Here is a 19869-nt window from a genome sequence, read left to right as displayed (position 1 = left end):
GTGAGTGATTTTCGGTGGCGGTTGGCGGCGGAGACAGTGAGGGAGTGAAGGCGGCTAGGGTTTCTTTAGGCTTGGTTGAAGGAGATGAACTGAAGGGGTTCCGAAATGGGGGAGAGGGTTTTCGGACACTAATATAGTAAAAGGCTGGTTAGTTCCCAACTGTTAAATTCAAAGTGATCAACGGCTGGGATCAAAATAAGGACGATGCGGCATCGTTTTGGGTGTAAAAGGGGCGGACCGGGTAAGGCTGAGTTGGGCCTGGGTTAGGGACAGGTTTTGGACAAGTTTTTGGCTTTAAATGGCCCAATTTCTGAATTTAAAAACCACATTTTCAATTAAATCCTTATTTCCTTTTTCTTTTCTTTTTTCTTCTTCTCTTTTTTTAATTAAAAATACTAAATTTAAAATCCTAAATTAATCTAAATGGCAAAATTAAACTAATTACAATAATTATAAAAATTAACTAATCATACATTAAAGGAGAAAGATCACTAATCTAAACATTAAAAAGTAAAAAATGTAAAATGAGCTATTTTTGTGATTTTCATTTTTAATACAATAATTAATTAGCTAATTAATCCTAAAAAGTATAAAAACAAAATCTAAATGCAATGCATGGTATTTTTATATTTTTCATGATTTTAATAAGAATTAAACGTACACAAAAATGCAAACAATTAATAAAATCCTACGAAAATCCAACAAAATGGCAAATAATTAAAAAAACTATTTTCTTGGATTTTATAGGAGTAATTCATATAGAGCAAAAATCACATGCTCATACCTGCCCCTCTTTGCTCGGAAACACGAAGGGTTTGCGGGCAAAGATAAAATGAGCAATTACGAGGGATTTTTTCCCGTTTGAAACTCCATGAGAAGCATCTTTTGAAAAAGTCTGACCGAACCTTACTTCAGAGGCTTCCTACATATCCATGGCTATAAAGGAATTAGGTCAGTATAGTTCTAGAAGTTTTGGTAGCTGGGACTACCGAAAAATTGTGATTTTACTGTTGTTGCGGTTGTTTCTGCTTGTTGAGCTCCTGATTACACCAAAATGAAAGATGAAAAGCTAAAATAGCTAAGCCTATCAACTATGAGTTACAAGATTCCTATCTATAAACCTTCTAAAGCTTGATCTTGAGTCTTGGATGGTTCTTCCTGCAGACTCTGATCTGAATCTTGATGGCTTGTTAGTTCCAACCGCTGGTTCATTCTTCTTCAGCTTTTTAGATCAAGGCGGGACAATGCAAAACTTTTGACTTCAACCTTATCTTGTGCAGTCTGCATCTTTCCTCCGCTTCTACACTTAGAGTTCAACTTTTTTTCTTGTTTCTTCTTTTCTTTTATTTGGGTTGAGACTTCTTCTTGTCATCTCGAACCTTGTGCCTCATGGTGAAAACCTATTCAGGCACCAAAGCAAACAAACGAACAAAATTTTCTGCCCCAGTATTCAATAGGAAAATTTTGTGAGTTATTTGTAACGAAAATCTAAACTATTTCTTTATTGAAAGCAATAAAATAAGGATTGTGTATCCTTGGGAAAAAGAGATTAGGGAGTGGAGCCCTGTATCTACAATGAAATTAATCAGGGAGTGGAGACCCTATGTTGGAAAAGACACTAGGGAGTGGAGACCCTATGTTTAAAAAAGTAGACTAGGGAGTGGAGACCCTATGCCTAAAATAAAATAAACTAGGGAGTGAAGACCCTATGTTGGAAAAGTATACTAGGGAGTGGAGACCCTATGCCTAAAATAAAATCAACTTGGGAGTGAAGACCCTTTGTCTAAAATAAATTCAACTAGGGAGTGGAGACCCTATGTTGGAAAAGTGACTAGGGAGTGGAGACCCTATGTCTAAAATAACTTCAACTAGGGAGTGGAGACCCTATGTTGGAAAAGCGACTAGTGAGTGGTGACCCTTATGTCTAAAATAAAATCAACTAGGGAGTGGAGACCCTATGTTGGAAAACCAGACTAGGGAGTGGAGACCCTATGCCTAAAGTAAAATCAACTAGGGAGTGGAGACCCTATGTTGGAAAAGCGACTAGGGAGTGGAGAACCTATGTCCAAAATTAAATCAACTAGGGAGTGGAGACTCTATGTTGGAAAAGTAGACTAAGGAGTGGAGACCCTATGCCTAAAATAAAATCAACTAAGGAGTGAAGACCCTATGTTGGAAAAGCAGACTATGGAGTGGAGACCCTATGCCTAAAATAAAATCACCAAAATCAACTAGGGAGTAGAGACCCTATGTTGGAAAAGCGACTAGGGAGTGGATACCATTGTCCAAAATAAAATCAACTAGGGAGTGGAGAACCTATGATGGAAAAACAGACTAGGGAGTAGAGACCTTATGTCTAAAGTAAATTCAACTAGGGAGTGGAGACCCTATATTAGAAAAAACGTAACTAGAGATTGGGGACCCTAGGCTACCATTTTTTTTTTTTTGAATTTTCTTCTCTCTTCTTTTTTTATTTTATTAAAAAATATGAGTAAGAATGCAGGAAATAATTTGGAAGAGTCTTCCCTTTTTGGATTGATTATTGCTGCAAAACTGTTTCTAGCCCTTGCGCAGTTTCTTTTGGTGACACCTGCTTCTTGCAAGGTTGCTTTGGATTGCACCTGTTTCATGTTTTCAAACAAAGAACAATTGTTAGTTTAAAATGGAGGTTGGTTTCGTGGCCTTGATTTTTTCGATCTCGGCCCAACTCTTTTGATGAAAACCTCTAATGCTCGTTGGCCTTTTGTAGATTGATCTTTCTTCTAACCGAGGGATCTTAACTTTCCAAAATTTCACATAATGGTTCACCCGTGTGGGGCTTTGGCCTTTTCATCTTGTTTTGCCTTTATGGTCACTTGACATTGGATTTCTTTCCTTTTCAATATTTTTCACTCTGAAGCATCGGCCATCATGGCCAGTCGAGATCGACTTGATGCACCTGCTAAGGCTAGGTGATTTTTTGCACATTAGCTCGTGTCAAATGAAAGCCCCGTAAATCAATCTTGCCATATTTTTTTGTATTAGTTTAGGAGAAGGATTAAACCGAAAGGGATTCAAAGAGAAGTAAACAAAGGACAGGATAATGAATTTAACGAGAAGTGTCTCTTTTGGGGGAAGAAAGAAGGACTTATCTGGAGTGCATACAGACTTCAATAGACATGGCATGTTTCTTGGACGGGATACCCGAACTGTGCAACCATCCAATCTCTCATAAACCCATCATAACTCGTATCTTAAAATCGAGAAACCTTGTCAGGACTCTATCAATGCCGATAATTGTAGGGGATTCCTTCTTTTCGATCATTGGCGCCCTTTGCGGGTTTTCGCCAATTGTCCACTCTCATTTCTCTTCTTATCGTCGCCTTATAGTGCTCTTTGAGAGTTTTCACTAACAAGACTCTCTCATTTTCAACTTCTCTACTCAACATCGCCTTATGGTGTCCGTGTGGGTTTTCACCAATAAGACTCTCTCATTTTATTTCTCTCATTTGATTGTATCGAATCCAACAAATTCCCATTGTGAACATCTTCACTGATCGATCCGAAGGGCTTTGAACAGGATTTTAGGTAATAAGAGTTTGGATTGAACTGCTACTTAGGAACCTTTTAGGCGACGATCGCCGAACCATTATAAATTCTGCCCCTGTTTCAACTTTTGGGAAAATGTGAATTTTTGTTTTGGTGAGACTGAACCCCAGAGAGAGGCTGCCTACGTATCCTTTCAGAATCAAGCCGAACGTAGTTCAGGGAAACATTATTTTTTGATTTTTTTTACAAATATTTTCGGGTTCCAAAGAGAGTAATCAAAGAAAGATAACCAGCTCAAAGGGTTAGCAAAGGGTTAAAGTGTTTGTGGTAGTGAGAATGAAAGCCTTCGTCATCCCAATCGGATAATATCGGTGCTATAGAAGGGTTAAACATAATACCTTTTGACCGCATCTGCATTGACACCTGTTTTAGGGTCATTTCCTTCAATGTCTCCCAGGTACAATGCCCCTTTTGCAACAATTTTCTTATAATGTATGGGACCTTCCAGTTTGGAGCGAACTTTCCTTTTGCTTCCTTGTGATTTGGGAGAATACGTCTCAAAACGAGTTGCGCCACTTCAAAATTCCTAGACCGCACTTTCTTGTTGTAGGCACGGGCCATTCTTTGTTGATACCACTGCCCGTGGCAAACTGCGGCCATCCACTTTTCATCAATCAGGGTTAGCTATTCTAGACGGGTCTTGACCCACTCACTATCATCAATCTCGTCTTCAACGATGATTCGAAAAGAAGGAATTTCAACTTCTGTGGGTATTACGGCTTCAGTGCCATAAAACAATAGATAGGTTATTGCTCCAACTGATGTGCGCACAGTTGTGCGATATCCCAACAATGCAAATGGCAACTTTTCATGCCATTGTCTAGAACTTTGGATCATCTTCCTAAGAATCTTCTTGATGTTCTTACTACTTCGACGGCACCATTAGCTTTGGGCCGATAAGGGGTAGAATTCAGATGCATGATCTTAAATTGTTCACATATCTCCCTCATCAAGTGACTATTCAAGTTTGCAGCATTGTCCGTAATAATAGTTATAGGAATACCAAAACGGTAGATGATGTTGGAGTGCATGAAGTCTACCACTGCTTTCTTGGTGACGGCTTTGAGAGTGACTGCTTCAACCCATTTTGTGAAGTAGTCAATGGCAACCAATATGAATCTATGACCATTTGAAGCTTTTGGCTCGATTGGCCCAATGATATCCATACCCCCAAGCAGCGAACAGCCACGGTGCTGACATAGGATGCAGTTTTGAAGGTGGTGCATGAATCAGGTCACCGTGCACCTGACACTGATGACATTTCCGGACAAACTGAAGCAATCATTTTCCATAGTCATCCAGTAATAGCATGCTCGAAGGATTTTCTTTGCAAGTACATATCCATTCATATGGGGACCACACCCTCTTGCGTGCACTTCATTCATGATTCTTCTAGCCTCTTGGGAATCCACACATCTTAGAAGGTTCAGATCTAGAGTCCTTTTGTACAAGACCTCTCCGCTCAAGAAGAAACCACTGGCGAGCCTTCTTATGGTTCTCTTTTGGTTTCTATTGGCTTTCTCGGGATATTCCTGTGTTTTCAAAAATCTCTTGATATCATGATACCATGGCTGAACATTTGGTTCCACCTTAACCGTATTGCAATAACCATGCCTTTCTCGGATTTGGATTTCCAACGGGTCAATGTGGACATTGCATGGATATGGCAACATCGAGGCCAAAGTAAAGCGAGTGCATCAGCTAACTCATTGTAAAAATGAGGAATGTACCTGAACTCGACTGACTTTAACCGCTTGCTAAGATCTTCCACATGTTGCCTGTATGGAATAAGCTTGACATCCCGAGTTTCCCATTCACCTTGAGCTTGTCGGATAATCAAGTCTGAATCTCCCATGATTAACAATTCTTCCACATCTTGGTCGATTGTCATGATTATACCTATAATGCATGCTTCATACTCGGCAGTGTTGTTGGTCCAGAAAAACCGAAGTCGGATTGTGGCTGGATAGTGCTGACTAGTGGGTGAGATCAGGATTGCCCCAATCTCGACACCTTTTCCGTTCACAGCTCCATCGAAGAACATTTTCCAAGCGTTGGTGTCTTCTAAAATTACCTCAGCTGAATTTACTTCCTCGTCCGTAAAATAAGTGCTCAAAGGCTGATATTCATCATCAACAGGATTTTCTGCTAAGTGATCCGCTAAAGTTTGAGCTTTTATTGTCGTGCGGGTGACATAGACTATGTCAAACTCGGTGAGAAGGATTTGCCATTTTTCTAACCTCTCTGTGGGCATCGGCTTTTGGAATATGTACTTCAAAGGATCCAACCTGGTGATGAGATAGGTGGTGTAGGCCAACAGGTAATGCCTAAGCTTCTGAGCGACCCAAATTAGGGCACAGCAAGTCCTTTCCAACAAAGTGTATTTGGCTTCGTAACTAGTGAACTTCTTGCTCAAATAGTATATTGCATGTTCTTTCTTCCCGGTCACATCATGTTGCTCGAGAACGCACCCAAAGGAATTCCCCAGCACTGTCAAATACAAAAACAAAGGCCTCTCAGATTCGGGTGGGACCAAGACTAGAGGATTCGACAGATATTCTTTGATTTTGTCTAAGGCTTCTTGACACTCATCTGTCTATTTAATTGCTGCATCTTTCTTCAATAGCTTAAATATGGGCTCACATGTGTAAGTCAACTAAGCAATGAATTGGCTGATGTAATTCAACCTTCCCAACAGACTCATAACCTATTTCTTGGTTCTCGGAGGAGGCAAATCCCGAATACACTTTATCTTTGTTCGATCTAGCTCGATGCCCCTCCGACTGACTATGAATCCCAAGAGTTTCCCAGACGGAACTCCAAATGCACATTTGGCTAGATTTAACTTCAAGTCATACTTACGCAGATGCTCAAAGAACTTTCTCAAATCCCGAATATGGTCATCCTACATTCTTGATTTAATGATTACATCATCCACATACACCTCAATTTCTTGGTGCATCATGTCATGAAAGATGGCAGTCATAGCTCTCATGTAAGTTGCCCCGGCGTTCTTCAAACCAAAAGGCATGAACCAGTAACAATAAGTGTCCCAGGGTGTGGTGAAGACTGTCTTTTCTACGTCTTCTTCATCCATCAAGACTTGATGATATCCAGCGTAACAATCCACGAAAGACTGTATCTCATGTTTGGCACAGTTGTCAACAAGGATATGGATATTTGGCAAAGGGAAGTTGTCTTTGGGACTTGCTTTGTTCAGATCCCGATAGTCAACACACACTCGAGTTTTTCCATCTTTCTTTGGAACTAGAACCACATTAGCCAACCATGTGGTGTATCGGACCACTCGGATCACCCCCGCTTTTAACTGTTTGGTGACCTCTTCTTTGATCTTGTCATTGATGTCAGTTTTGAACTTCCTTTGTTTTTGTTGGACAGGGGGATGATCGGGGTAAGTTGGCAATTTGTGTACCACTAAGTCAACATTTAGTCTTGGATTATCATCATAGGACCAAGAAAACACATCTTTGAATTCGAACAAAAGTTGGATCAATGCATCCCTAGTTCTTTTATCCGTGTGAATGCTTATCATCGTTTCTTAGAACTCTTCTGAACTACCCAAATTAACTGGCTCGGTTTCATTTAAGTTTGGCTTAGGTTTATTCTCGAATTGTTCCAGTTCTCGAGTTATTTCCCTAAAAACCTCATCTTCATCATATTCCGGTTCTTGATTCATTATTTTACGGTTAGATAGCGTGCTATGATCTGGGCATGAAGTCTGCAAGCATGTCATGCTATTTAAGTCCACATTATTAGAACCAAAAGAAGAAATAAGAAAAATAACAAAATCAGAAAGAATAAAGAAAGAGATTCAGAGACGATGAAATATTAATTTCATTTCATAGAATTTGAAGATAGAAGATTTTACATTGGAATTTTAAAGAGAATAAACTAAAAGAAACATTCGAGTTACACCCTAGAATAACTCGGAATGCAGAAAGGTTGGCAAGACTGGACTACCGGGATTCCCGTCTGACTGGGAACGGAGTAGCCTTCCAATTTTACAGCTTGGCATCGGGCCCCATAAATTTCACCTCAGTAGTGCTCGAGCCTTCACCTGTGTGGACCATATTAGCTTCATATAACATTTGCCTCATGGCTCCACATATGTCCTCAATTTCCTTGGCCGTGAAGGCCTCATCTTCTTCTTCTTCTATGTACTTTGGCTTGACGAATGTTTTGGAGAGATGCGGGACCGGCTGAGGCAACAACCAACCATTACTCTTTCATTCATTTGCCTATGTCACATCAGCTTCTGTAGCGTGAAAACCCACACCAAAGAACTTCTTGTTGGCAGCCAAAGGGATAGGTTCTGTGATACCTTGCAAAGATACCCCAATCCCCTTCCCGGGCTTATACCCCTGCTTGATCATTTCAGTAGCGACCATGATTGGCACATTTGATAGAAACGATTGAGGACACGTGCTCCCTTCCTCACATTCATCTACGACCACAACCTCAAAAGTTTGATAGACTATGTGTCGCTACCTTCCCTAGCCTCAAGACATGGGACTAGCAGGTCCCTGTAAATTGATTGCTCATCCTCTCCATGGACCACGATTTCCTTATCTTCGTGTTTAAATTTCACCATTTGGTAGAGAGTATAAGGTACAGCCCCTGCAGCATGGATCCAAGGCCTTCCTAAGAGAAAATTATAGGAGGTATCTATGTCCAAGACCTGAAATGTCACTTCGAAATCCACAGGACCGATGGTCAAGATCAAATCAATCTCCCTATTGTGTCTCTCTTGATGCCATCAAAAGCACGCACACAAACATTGTTAGGCCCGATTCTCTCAGTCCCAATTTCCATTATTTGCAAGGTTGAGAGATGGCATATGTCGACCCAAGATCCGCTATCCACCATGACTCTTTTCACATAGTACCCTTCACACTTAACTCTTCGATGAAGAGCTTTGTTGTGGGCAGCCCCTTCCGCGGGCAAGTCATTTCTGCTAAATGAAATCTGGTTGACTTCGAAGAATCGTTCCGCCATCCTTTCCAATTGCTCAATAATGGTTTCAATCGGAACGTATGCTTCATTGAGGGTCTTTATCAACACTTTCTGATGCTCAATCGAGCTTATCAGTAGAGACAAGAGCAAGACCTGAGAGGGAAACTTCCGGAGTTGGCCAATTACCTCGTAGTCCGTAGTTTTCATTTTTTAGAAGAACTCCTCTACTTCTTCGGCACTGACTGGCTTTTTAAGCGGAAAACGCTTCTGCTTGGCTTTTTTCACTTCTTCCAGATTGAGGTACTTCCCAGATGGGTTGGTTTCATTTACTTCCCCTATGATTTATTTCCCCCTGTATGTCATAATTGCTCTGTTGTAGCTTCAGGAGACTGTAGTAGGGTCTTTCATGGGCCTTTGTGGTGCGCAGCTATGATCATGGGCTCGTTCAGCCTGGGTGGAATTACTAGTCCCCGCACTATGTAAGTCCCTTTGGGTACATACATTTTGGGTCCCTTGTTCAGCTCGAACCTTTTAGGAGGACTCAACACCAATTGTTCTTTCCTGTGAGCCCGGGGAATATAAAGAATGGCGTCTTTAGGGGGTATTGCCCCTGTTTTGGTTTCCACCATTTTTTCTACACTTTGAGGGGTGGAGTTACTTTTCTTCTCCCCCTTGTCTTGCTTTGCAGCTGCCCTTGGCTTCTTTTCCACATCGGCGATGGCAATGATGGCTTTCAGAGCCGGGTCAAACTCTTTATCTTCACAAATCATCCCAATAACTAGCCTGTTGTTGTGAGCCGGCAATGGGTTATTGGTCACATTGGGGATCTCTTCATCTTTCAGCACTACCCTCTTTTGCTCTATTAGGTTTTCGATTTCCTTTTTGAGAGTCCAACAGTTTTCAGTGTCATACCCTTCCACTCCTGAATGATAAGCACATCGAGCACCGTGTCGGTAGGAAGGCGACTCTAGGGTTTTCCTAGTTTGGGGTACGGGTTGCAACAAACCCATTTGGACCAGTTTAGGGAAAAGGCTAGAGTATGATTCACCAATAGGCGTGAAGTTGGTTCTTCTGGGTGGCTCCCGGGCACGGGCATTGTATGGAAAATTATTTTGTGGGAGACGAGGATTATATGGAGATTCGTGAGGAGGGTTATTTCAAGGAAGTGGAGCTCGGTTTTGGTTAAAATATTGTTGTGGCCGAGCGTATGGCTGGGCATTCATCACCGCATAAGGCTGAGGAGCCATGGCATAAGCCACATCCTGGTGAGGATAATAATGTTGCGGGGTGTTTGGCAGGAAGTAACCTCGGGGTTGACGGGGGTTCCTCAGACTTGAAGCCACCATCACTACTTCTTCTTTATTCTTTCTGTTTTCTACACCTCCTAACCCTCTCTTGATTGCTTGGGACGTAGCTCTTATAGCAGACTGGCTCAATATGCAGCCTGTCTTCAGACGATTTTCAACCATCTCTCCAATTTTGATAACCTCAGCAAACGGCTTTCCCATTGCAGACATCATATTCTGGAAATAGTCAGCCCCTTTGGCTTGTAGAAAAATACTGACCATCTTAGTCTCATCCATCGGGGGCTTCACCCTGGCCACTTGTTCGCGCCACTTAACAGCATATTCTCGGAAACTTTCTGAAGACTTCTTTTTGAGATTAGATAGGGAATTTCTGTCTAGGTATATGTCTATGTTGTACTGGAATTGCCTGACGAAATCTCAAGCCAAATCATCCTATATGTTCCAGCAAGATTTGTCTTGATCCATGTACCATTCGGATGCAATGCCAACCAGACTCTCTCTGAAATAAGCCATGAGGAGCTCTTCTTTTCCGCCTGCCCCTCTCAACTGATTGCAATACCTCTTGAGGTAGGTTATGGGGTCCCCGTGCCCATCATACTTTTCAAACTTAGGGGTCTTTAAACCGATGGGCAAATGAACATGCGGGAACATAAATAAATCAGCGTAGGATACGCTCTTTTGGCCACTTAAACTTTGTATATTCTTAAGGCTTTGTTCCATGCTTCTCATTTTCCGAGTGATTTCCTCTTGCTCGGAATTCTTTGTAGCTCTTTCTTGCCCCGCGGTAAACTCATGCCGGGGTTGTTGCGGGTAAAAATTGGTGGTGAAATGGGTAGTGTCTGGTGAAAAAGATGGTACTTGGAAAGTAAAGGAAGATGGATCAAAATTTGGCCTGGGCAACACTGGTTGTGCCGTAGCCGAAGCTGGTGGTGCAGTGAATATATTAGAAGCCACTCCCAAAATCAATGCCTGGGGGCAAACCTCAGAAGGCATTCCGGCGAAGTGGGCCGACATGGTGGGGTATCCAAGTGGGGTGTTCGGGTAACTTATTGGGATGTTGGAAGTTCCACTTGCTCTGGAAAGTAGCTCGGGGAAACCAGGTATGGCACTCGGCGGCTCTCTACCGTTGGACCAAGCATCCTACATTTCCAACATGCGGAGGCACAGTGCCCTATTTTCTTTAGCAGTCGCTGACTCTGAGGTTGGTATAACCGATAGCGGGCTATCCTCTAGGATGGGAATTGTTGGTAGATAACTTTCTGATGACACTTCGACACTTTCCTTGGAACTTGTAAAGTATGGGTGCGAAGCCAGGTTACCACAAAACCAACCACCTTAGAACAGAACCTATACTCAACAGTTGACACAACAAACAGGTTAGTTCGAAGCAATTAACACATAGGGAATCGCACATTGGGGGTGTGATGCACCTATACAGTTAAATGTGTTTCTACATGTTTTGTAACGATTGTGTGTCTCCTCCCGGCCTTTCCCCGATCTTTCTCTTGCTTTCTTTTGCACTCTCTCACTGTTTTCTCTCTCGTTTTTGTTTTCTTTTCTTGTTTTCTCTCTTTTCTTATTTCCTCTTTTTTCTCTTTTACTTTTCCTTTTGGTTTTCTCTTTTTGTCACTTTCTCTTTTATTTGAGTTATTTAAAAACCATGATCGGATCTGATGGGGATTTCCTACATATCACGACACCACGTGAATTAGATCATCACGTAGTTCAAAGATAAATGTGAAATAAATAAATACCTTTTAGGTTTTTCAAATTTTCATTAAAACACAACTTCTATTTTTTCTTTATTACAAAGACTCGATCCTACATACTTGAGAATTGAAAAACTAAAACAGACTCGAAACAGACTCTAGGAATGAAAATACAGACTTGAAAAGAGAAAGGAAAACAATTAGGAGTACATAAGTGCCTCCAATCCTGCCCTAGGGACACCAGCCGGTCTTGTCACAGGCCTACGTGCCATGTCGTCCTAAAGGCGATAAAGATTATCCATTATCTGGCAAACAACGATCATTACTGTGACGAAGAACATGGACTTGGTCATGTCATCGCACTCGTTGCACTTCATCACAATGTAGTCGTCGATTCTTCTAACCCTTTCCCTGATGACACCCTTTTCTTGCAACAACCGCCCAATCTGCTGAGATCTGGCCTCTAAACCTGGGTGGCCGTATGATTCTGCTCTTATAAATGATGTAGGTCCCCCTCTAGCTGTGCCATCAAAGCGTAACAATGTTCTCTCTCATCTTTGAAGCTATTGGCTTGTTTAGTCATTTCACCCTCAAGGGTGTTAAGCTCTTTTTTCCAACCCATGACCCCTCTGTCATATCTTTCCTTCAGCTGTCGAACGAAGGTTGTCTGTTCTTCCGCATTTCTAGCCAACTTTGTTCGAGCATTTTCTAGCTCAACCTAAGTCTTTTGCAAATCATCCTCATAGTCACATACTTTTTGCGTAAGGCTATAGATGAGCATTTCGTCTTTTCTACTTCTGCCCGGGTTCTCAGCTGCTATTCTCATCTTTGGAACTTGGGCCCGTAGAGCTTCATTTTCTTAGGCCAACCTTCTTCTTTCACCTTCAGCTTCTTGTGCCTATAGATCATATTGAATACGACGTTCCTCAATTCTTCTTGCAAAGCGTGAATGGTGGCTTGATATTTTTTCTCCTTCTCCCCCAGGCCAACCTTTCCCGGATTTTATCATCAAAAGCTTGAACATGAGGTCTTTTGGCGGGCTTTTCAGGCTCAGGCTCGGGCTCTGGCTCATCATTCGCACAAAACCTTCTCTCAAACTACGCAGCATAATTTGGATCCACTTCTCCTCTCGCAAGATCTGGTACCTGGGTGTCACTTTTCAGATATTGGCAACCATTCCAATCTCGTTGGACTAAAGCCTCAGGTAGTGTTGCTTCTAGGTGCAGCTCAATGACTTGGGTACCTCTTTCTGGTGCATATGGTTGGATACTCCTCAGGCCCATCATCATCAAGTAGCCTTTTAAAGCTGTCATGTATATGACTTCCATTAGCGGAAGCATCCTATGGTCCATTCAATTTGAATTGCTTTTAGAGTTATTAAATGGGATACCCAGGCCTCAAACCTTTCAGGAGATTTGTATTCTTCCACCCTTTCCTCATAATTCTTGATGAAGTTGTTCCCGTCTGAACCATAACTCATGAACTTGGGGTGACGGCAGAGATCTTCGATCAACCACATTTGGAGAAGAATGTTGCAACCCTCAAAGAATTGAACCCCGGATTTACACAAGGTCAATGCCCGATAAATGTCTGCCAGCACTAACGGAACAAGTGTGTGATCTTTCTTGGTAGTGAGGATTTGTGCAATTCTGGCCATGCTAGTATCTATTGTCCCTTTTGCATTCGGAAAGACCATGATTCCCAAAAATGCCTCAATGAAAGCGAACTGACGATGAATCTGCCGTGTACTTTTATCTTGTTTGTTGTTTAATCCCTTTTCATGCGTTTCAAACCCAGCTGAGTGCCCGAACCTAAAGTAAAGGAAGTAGAAAGAACAACATCCGTTGTTTACATGGGCCTTCTTCATTTGCTTACTTATATTCAGAAGATCAAAGAACTTGTGCACAAAGGTAGCCCTCGGGAATATAAGTTATTGTTTCTTCAAGTCCTGGCCAAATTCAATGTATCCGCCCATTTCCTCCAGAGTAGGGGTGAGCTCGAAGTCCGAGAAACGGAACATGTTGTGGACAGGATCCCAAAAGGTTACCAAAGCATTGATTAAATCCTCCCGGGGTTCGATGTTCATGATGTATATAAGGGAACCCAACTGCTTTTTTACCCAATACTGGCCATCTTTATCTAAATCATTCCACTACATGCGAAGCTGCAACTGAGCCTGTTCTATGACCAATTGTGATGGATTCTGGGCAGCATTCATTTGTGACGGGTTCTGGACAGTATTCATTTGTACCTGTGCTGGGTTAAGGTTAGGGTTTACTCTTGTGGACTTTTTTGCAAAACAAGTTTTCAATTTCTAAAAGAAAATCAACGGACAATGACCCCATTTATGCTACTTTAGCAAAAATGGTCGTTTTTGTAAATGTGGCCCCTTCATGATTCTAAACAAATTTTGAGGTCGGGGGAAAGGTATTTTATGGAAAAAGACACCTTACTGACAGACTTGCCCGTTCTTCACGAAAATAGCATTACGACAATTGAAAGATAATCTAAGGCTATTCCGGCAAGAACGACTTAAATCACAACCGAACACTACAAAAAAACTGGAATTAGCTACGAACGTCGTCGCTAATCTGTCGCTAAAACGCTCGTAGCTAGCAGAATATTTTGATAATATGTCGCTAAATTAGATTAGCGACGAATTTTTCTGTTTTAACTACAGAATTTGTCCGTCGCTAAACCCTGACTTTTTTAGTAGTGGAAGCTGGGTCGGTTTATTTTTTTTACCAAAGCCCTAAACTTTACTTGATTATTTTTTGTAAAAAATGAGGTTAAACCTTATGTGGACTGCCTACGTATCCCACATCCGGTGAAAATCAGAACTGCGTAGTTCGGTCAGTTTTGACATAATTGGAAAAACATGATATTTGACTCACTCTTTTTTGAAATACATTTTCCTTTTTTTCCTTTTTTTCAAAAATTTTGGCAGAGTTTTGAGACATTTTCAAATACCGGGATTTTTTAGAATCGGGTAAATTCTCTATCCTACCTCACTCTTTATTGTTCTCTTGATTTTCTTTTCCTAGCCGGTCAACATGCAAGCCGAAATAAATAAATATTCATATAGCACGTAGGATGCATCACGATGGTCTGTTATTTTGGGTTCACCTGTCCTAGACGGACCCAACCCCTGTGTTGAGTCTCCAAGGTCAAATGCACGTGATGCAAACAAACGTTTCTACTAGGGATCCGGCATGAGGTTATGTTATTTTAAGTTTAAACCTTGGAATTGTGTTCTAGACCTGGCTTACCCGAGTGGACAAACTCGAGTGGAGGAGGGGGCAACGTACCAGGTGCACGAAAGTCTGCACGGCCTTGTTGCGTGCCCAACCCCGTTCTATTTGGTATAACTTCTAACAGAAAAAGTGGTTCATGCGAACGTGTGCACCGTTTTTTAGAAGACTCAGAAGGGAGGCGTAAGAAGACATTTAAATACAGTTCAAATAATATCAAAGCGATAAATAAATGGCAATTAGCACATTAAGTCCACAAAATACAGTAATATCGATAATAAAGTCAAATAAGAAATCACATTAATAAGCTCGAATTCTTGAACCTTGAACCAGAAGTTTGGGGTTCTTGTCCCCAACAGAGTCGCCAGAGCTGTCATACCTCCTTTTTTTACACCCGAGGGGTATATGGGAGTTTTTCCAATTAAAGTGACATTATTCGAAATGAGATTATTTAATTTAATTTACCATAGTCGCCACTTGGAATAGTTTATTTGGTGTCCCAAGTCACCGGTTTATTTTTAAATCCCAAATCGAGGAAGTTTTCGATTTTATTTAAAAGTCTGCGAACCAAAAATTCTAAGTAAGGAATTCTGTTAACCCGGGAGAAAGTGTTAGGAATTCTTGGGTTCCGTGGTTCTAGCACGGTCTCTTAGCGATTTATACTTGGCTTAAATTATTTAACTACTTATTTTTAGGACCTATGTGCATTTATCTTTTACCGATTTTAATTGCTTGATTATTCGTAATTAAAGAATTGAGTTACGCGTACGTATACTCTTTTCCTTTGGCGCGTCAAAAATCATGTCACGCGAACATGTCCACAATTAATAATGCTTTGTTTCTTTATTAAGAAAGTTTAGTTGAAGTTGCACGAACGCATCCTTCGAGTCTCTTTTTAGAATTAAATTTGCAATTATGTTATGCGAACGTATGCATAATTACAATAATAGTCTAAGTCGAGCCTAAGGCAAACTACAAGTATTATGATTATTTAACATCTAAGTTAATACTAATGTGAGGGCCATAGCTTATAAATTTTTGTTTGTGTATAGCACACCTCGATCCATTTTTTTAAGAATTAATACTTAATTAGGCCTAAAGACGTTGGGGCTTAGAACAATTAAAGCTCAATCTAACCCTACTAGTTTTAAGCATGCTTCGGTTAATATATTAGGCACTTATTTATTTAAAGGAATTATGTGTCATCACTAGGCCTCATATTATTTAGAGATCTTGTAAAGGAGAACAACGGAAGTTGGGCTCTACGTTAGGCCCAACAATGAGGACAAAGGCAAAAGGTCCCCAAAATTTTGAAGGGGCAAGTGCTGGGCGTGCATCACTTGATTAAGTCAGGAACATTCAGCTTTGAAAAACTGTATTTGGACTCAATGTTTGGCCCAGCTGAAAAGAATTCCAGGGCTCTTTCCCCGTTGGAATTCGAACGAGTCTTTGCCCACATTGGGCCATAGGCTGGCCTAGTTGTAATTGTCTAATGCTTGGGCCTATTTACCTCTACAATTAACCATACATACACACTTATGATAAAATAATTTTCAGATTATATATTTAAACAGGAACAGAATGTAAAGATTAAACATACTTCTATACTGAAATTAGTCAATTGAACATAAAATGGTCCATGATAAAAAGGCTTCTAGACTGACTTAAAGTTTGGGCTGATAGACTAGGCCTAAATCATCTGAGGTCAGTCTTTCACTTGGGCTAGAAATCCAACCCCTTTTTCCATCGAATGGGAAGCCTTTTGGTTCTGTAGAGTGGGCTCAAACCTAGCTCCTTTACATCATTACTACTTTTTGTAAAATACATCAAAACATACAATTAAGTTCCTAACGTGTCTTAGTACATGACATTAGATCCTACTACATTACAATCTTTAAGTAAACCAAACAGCTTTTCAAAATCAAATGCCTTACATTAAGTCTTATTACATAAACTAACCATATTAAGAGATAACTATTACAAATCTGCCTGACTGACATCATGAAGAATTCCTGCCTCTTTTGGACATGATTTGTCCATTAGAGCTCGGCCTCTTTTTGTCAAAACAGCATAATTCCATTTTCTAGCTTTTGAACCTGCTGATTTGGCCAACTAGTAGCCAATTCTGCAGGCAGTAGCTTACAGCCAAACAGACAAAAGAGAAAATAAATGGCTTTAAATAAGGTGAAAGTTGTCTACTCAGATAAAGGAAAGAAAAATGATTTTAAAATTTCATAATCAGCCTTAATGACTAAAATTTCATAAAAGAAACAAGGCATTCGAGTATCAGTTAGTTTATTCATGCTCAAACTTTAAAACTCACATAGTCAAAACTTAATCACATTCATATCATTATAAGCTAACTTACTAGCTTAAAAAATATTCACTTCTACAAATACAATTTATACATCTAACTTTATATCATTTTGACAAACCATTCATAGCATTACATAAAGTAGTTGAGGTTAAATACATAGACAGCAACAATAAAGCCAGCAAACAACAGGAGAAAGAAAAGAAGATGGCTGAAGCTTGCAAAGACAGAAACCACACAGCAGCAGCAGCCCCAAATAAACCAGAATTTTAAACAAAAATCAACTCTGAAACCAGAAATTGCAACTAAAGAACCCAAGAAAATCCTCTATTTCAAACCATGTTTTTCAGCTTGTAAAAACCAGAAATAAGAAGTTTTGAATGTTTTCTAGAGTTTCTGAAATCTGATCTTTTTTCATAAAAGAAGAGAGAATTTTTGTGCAGTAAAATAATGTTGAATGTGTGTGTGAGTGAGGGAATGTTTCCCTTTTATAGAGTACACAAAAAGCATCAAAAAAGGAATATTCTGACCTAATTTTTCTGAAAATCAGAATAGTACAGCATCTTTTACAGTTATCTGTCCTTTTCCTTATCCAATACGAACAGTTTTATGTTAAGGATAGGGACAGTTGTGCAAAATCTAGAACATTATGATATTAGCCTATGTAAAAGTCCAATTTTTACCCTTCTAATTACTGACTATTTCAGTTTTGTCCTAAATTCTTTTAGTTCAATTAGGTCCCTATAAGTTTCTATTTATTTACAAATCATAGCAAACACAATCAGAAGTCTATCAACAAATCAAAAAATGCAAAACATGTCAATAGAAATAAAATAAAAGAGATGATGCAATTTGAACTAAAATTAACCTAATTACTAATAAAAGGTTGCTTTATCTAATTAACTATAGTAATCAAACTAACATTTATCAGAAAACCACAAAGAAATCCTAGAAGCTTAGCTAATCATGTATATGAATCAAAACAGATTAGTTAACTCAAATAACGTGAAATCTAATTACAGAACACGGGAGAGGAACATCTAAACAAAGCAAAGGCAGAATAATCGATTCATCAAAACCCTAATTAGGCCTAAACCTATGCAAAATTAACTTTCAGATGAATTGTAAGATTCAGCATGCTTTATAAACAAGTTGACAATACCAATTAAATGGAACATTGTCACTATCTAAATCATATATAGTAAAAAGGAAGAAACAAGTGGAAGAAAAGAGGTAGTATAGAAAGAAGAAAAGAAAGAAAGAAAACAAAAAATGGAAAAAGAATTACCTAAAGCTGCTTTGGACCAGACCAGTTGATGAACTACTCTGAATGAAACATTCGTGAATTTATACAGCCATTAATTGGTTGTTCTTAACAAAAACAATCAATTAATGGACGTTTGGGTTCACAATTCCAAAAACTGACCAAGAAAAGAAGAAGAAAAACTAGGGTTTTTTTGCTGAATCTTAGATTCAAGATTCGACAGGATTGGGGGTGATTCGAGGGGAACCAAGGGGATATTTAGGAAGAGGAGGAGGAGGGGCTTGCATGGTGAAGTTTTGGGTTGATTTGGAGAGTTTAGGGTTTTTGGGATTGAAACTCGGATTTGAAATTCAAGATGTTTGGTGATGATTTGAAAGAAATGGGTTAGATATTTGGAAGGATGAGATGATGGGGGTTCTGGGGTGTTGATTTGGGGCCATTTGGAACACCGAAACCACTGTGAGGCGATTTCTGGTGGCGGTTGGCGGCGGAGACGGTGAGAGAGTGAAGGCGGCTAGGGTTTCTTTAGGCTTGGTTGAAGGAGATGAACTGAAGGGGTTCCGAAATGGGGGAAAGGGTTTTCGGACACTAATATTGTAAAAGGCTGGTTAGTTCTCAGCCGTTAGATTCAAAGTGATCAACGGCTTGGATCAAACAATGATGATGCGACGTCGTTTTGGGTGTAAAAGGGGTGGACCAGGTAAGGTTGAGTTGGGCCTGGGTTAGGGACAGGTTTTTGGCTTTAAATGGCCCAAATTCTGAATTTAAAAACCCCATTTTCAATTAAATCCTTATTTGCTTTTTCTTTTCTTTTTTCTTCTTCTCTTTTTTTTAACAAAAAATACTAAATTTAAAACCCTAAATTAATCTAAATTGCAAAATTAAACTAATTACCTAATTACAATAATTATAAAAATTAACTAATCCTACATCAAAGGAGAAAGATCACTAATCTAAACATTAAAAGGTAAAAAATGTAAAATGAGCTATTTTGTGATTTTTATTTTTAATACAATAATTAATTAGCTAATTAATCCTAAAAAGTATAAAAACAAAATCTAAATGCAATGCATGGTATTTTGGTATTTTCATAATTTTAATAAGAATTAAACGTGCACAAAAATGCAAACAATTAATAAAATCCTACGAAAATCCTACAAAATGGCAAATAATTAAAAAAATCTATTTTCTTGGATTTTATAGGAGTAATTCATATAGGGCAAAAATCAAATGCTCACACCAGCCTTGATAGCAAACTTGACCCCTCTGATTGGTGTATCGTCTAAGTTCGATAGTGTGCCATCACTTTATAACTCGCCATCATCTTCAACTATGTCCGCCCAACTTTTCTCGATGCCACCATGCTCTATTTGCATGTTGCTAAGATATGCTTTGGAATCCCCTACTTATGACTTAGATTCCAAGCGCATCCCCCCAATGTAGGCGGTCCCTCCTGTATCAC

The sequence above is a fragment of the Nicotiana tabacum genome, chromosome 8 (genome assembly GCF_000715075.1).
Source record: "Nicotiana tabacum cultivar K326 chromosome 8, ASM71507v2, whole genome shotgun sequence".
Lineage (NCBI taxonomy): Eukaryota > Viridiplantae > Streptophyta > Magnoliopsida > Solanales > Solanaceae > Nicotiana > Nicotiana tabacum.
The sequence above is the reverse complement of the archived record's forward strand: the minus strand, read 5'-3'. Positions refer to the sequence as shown.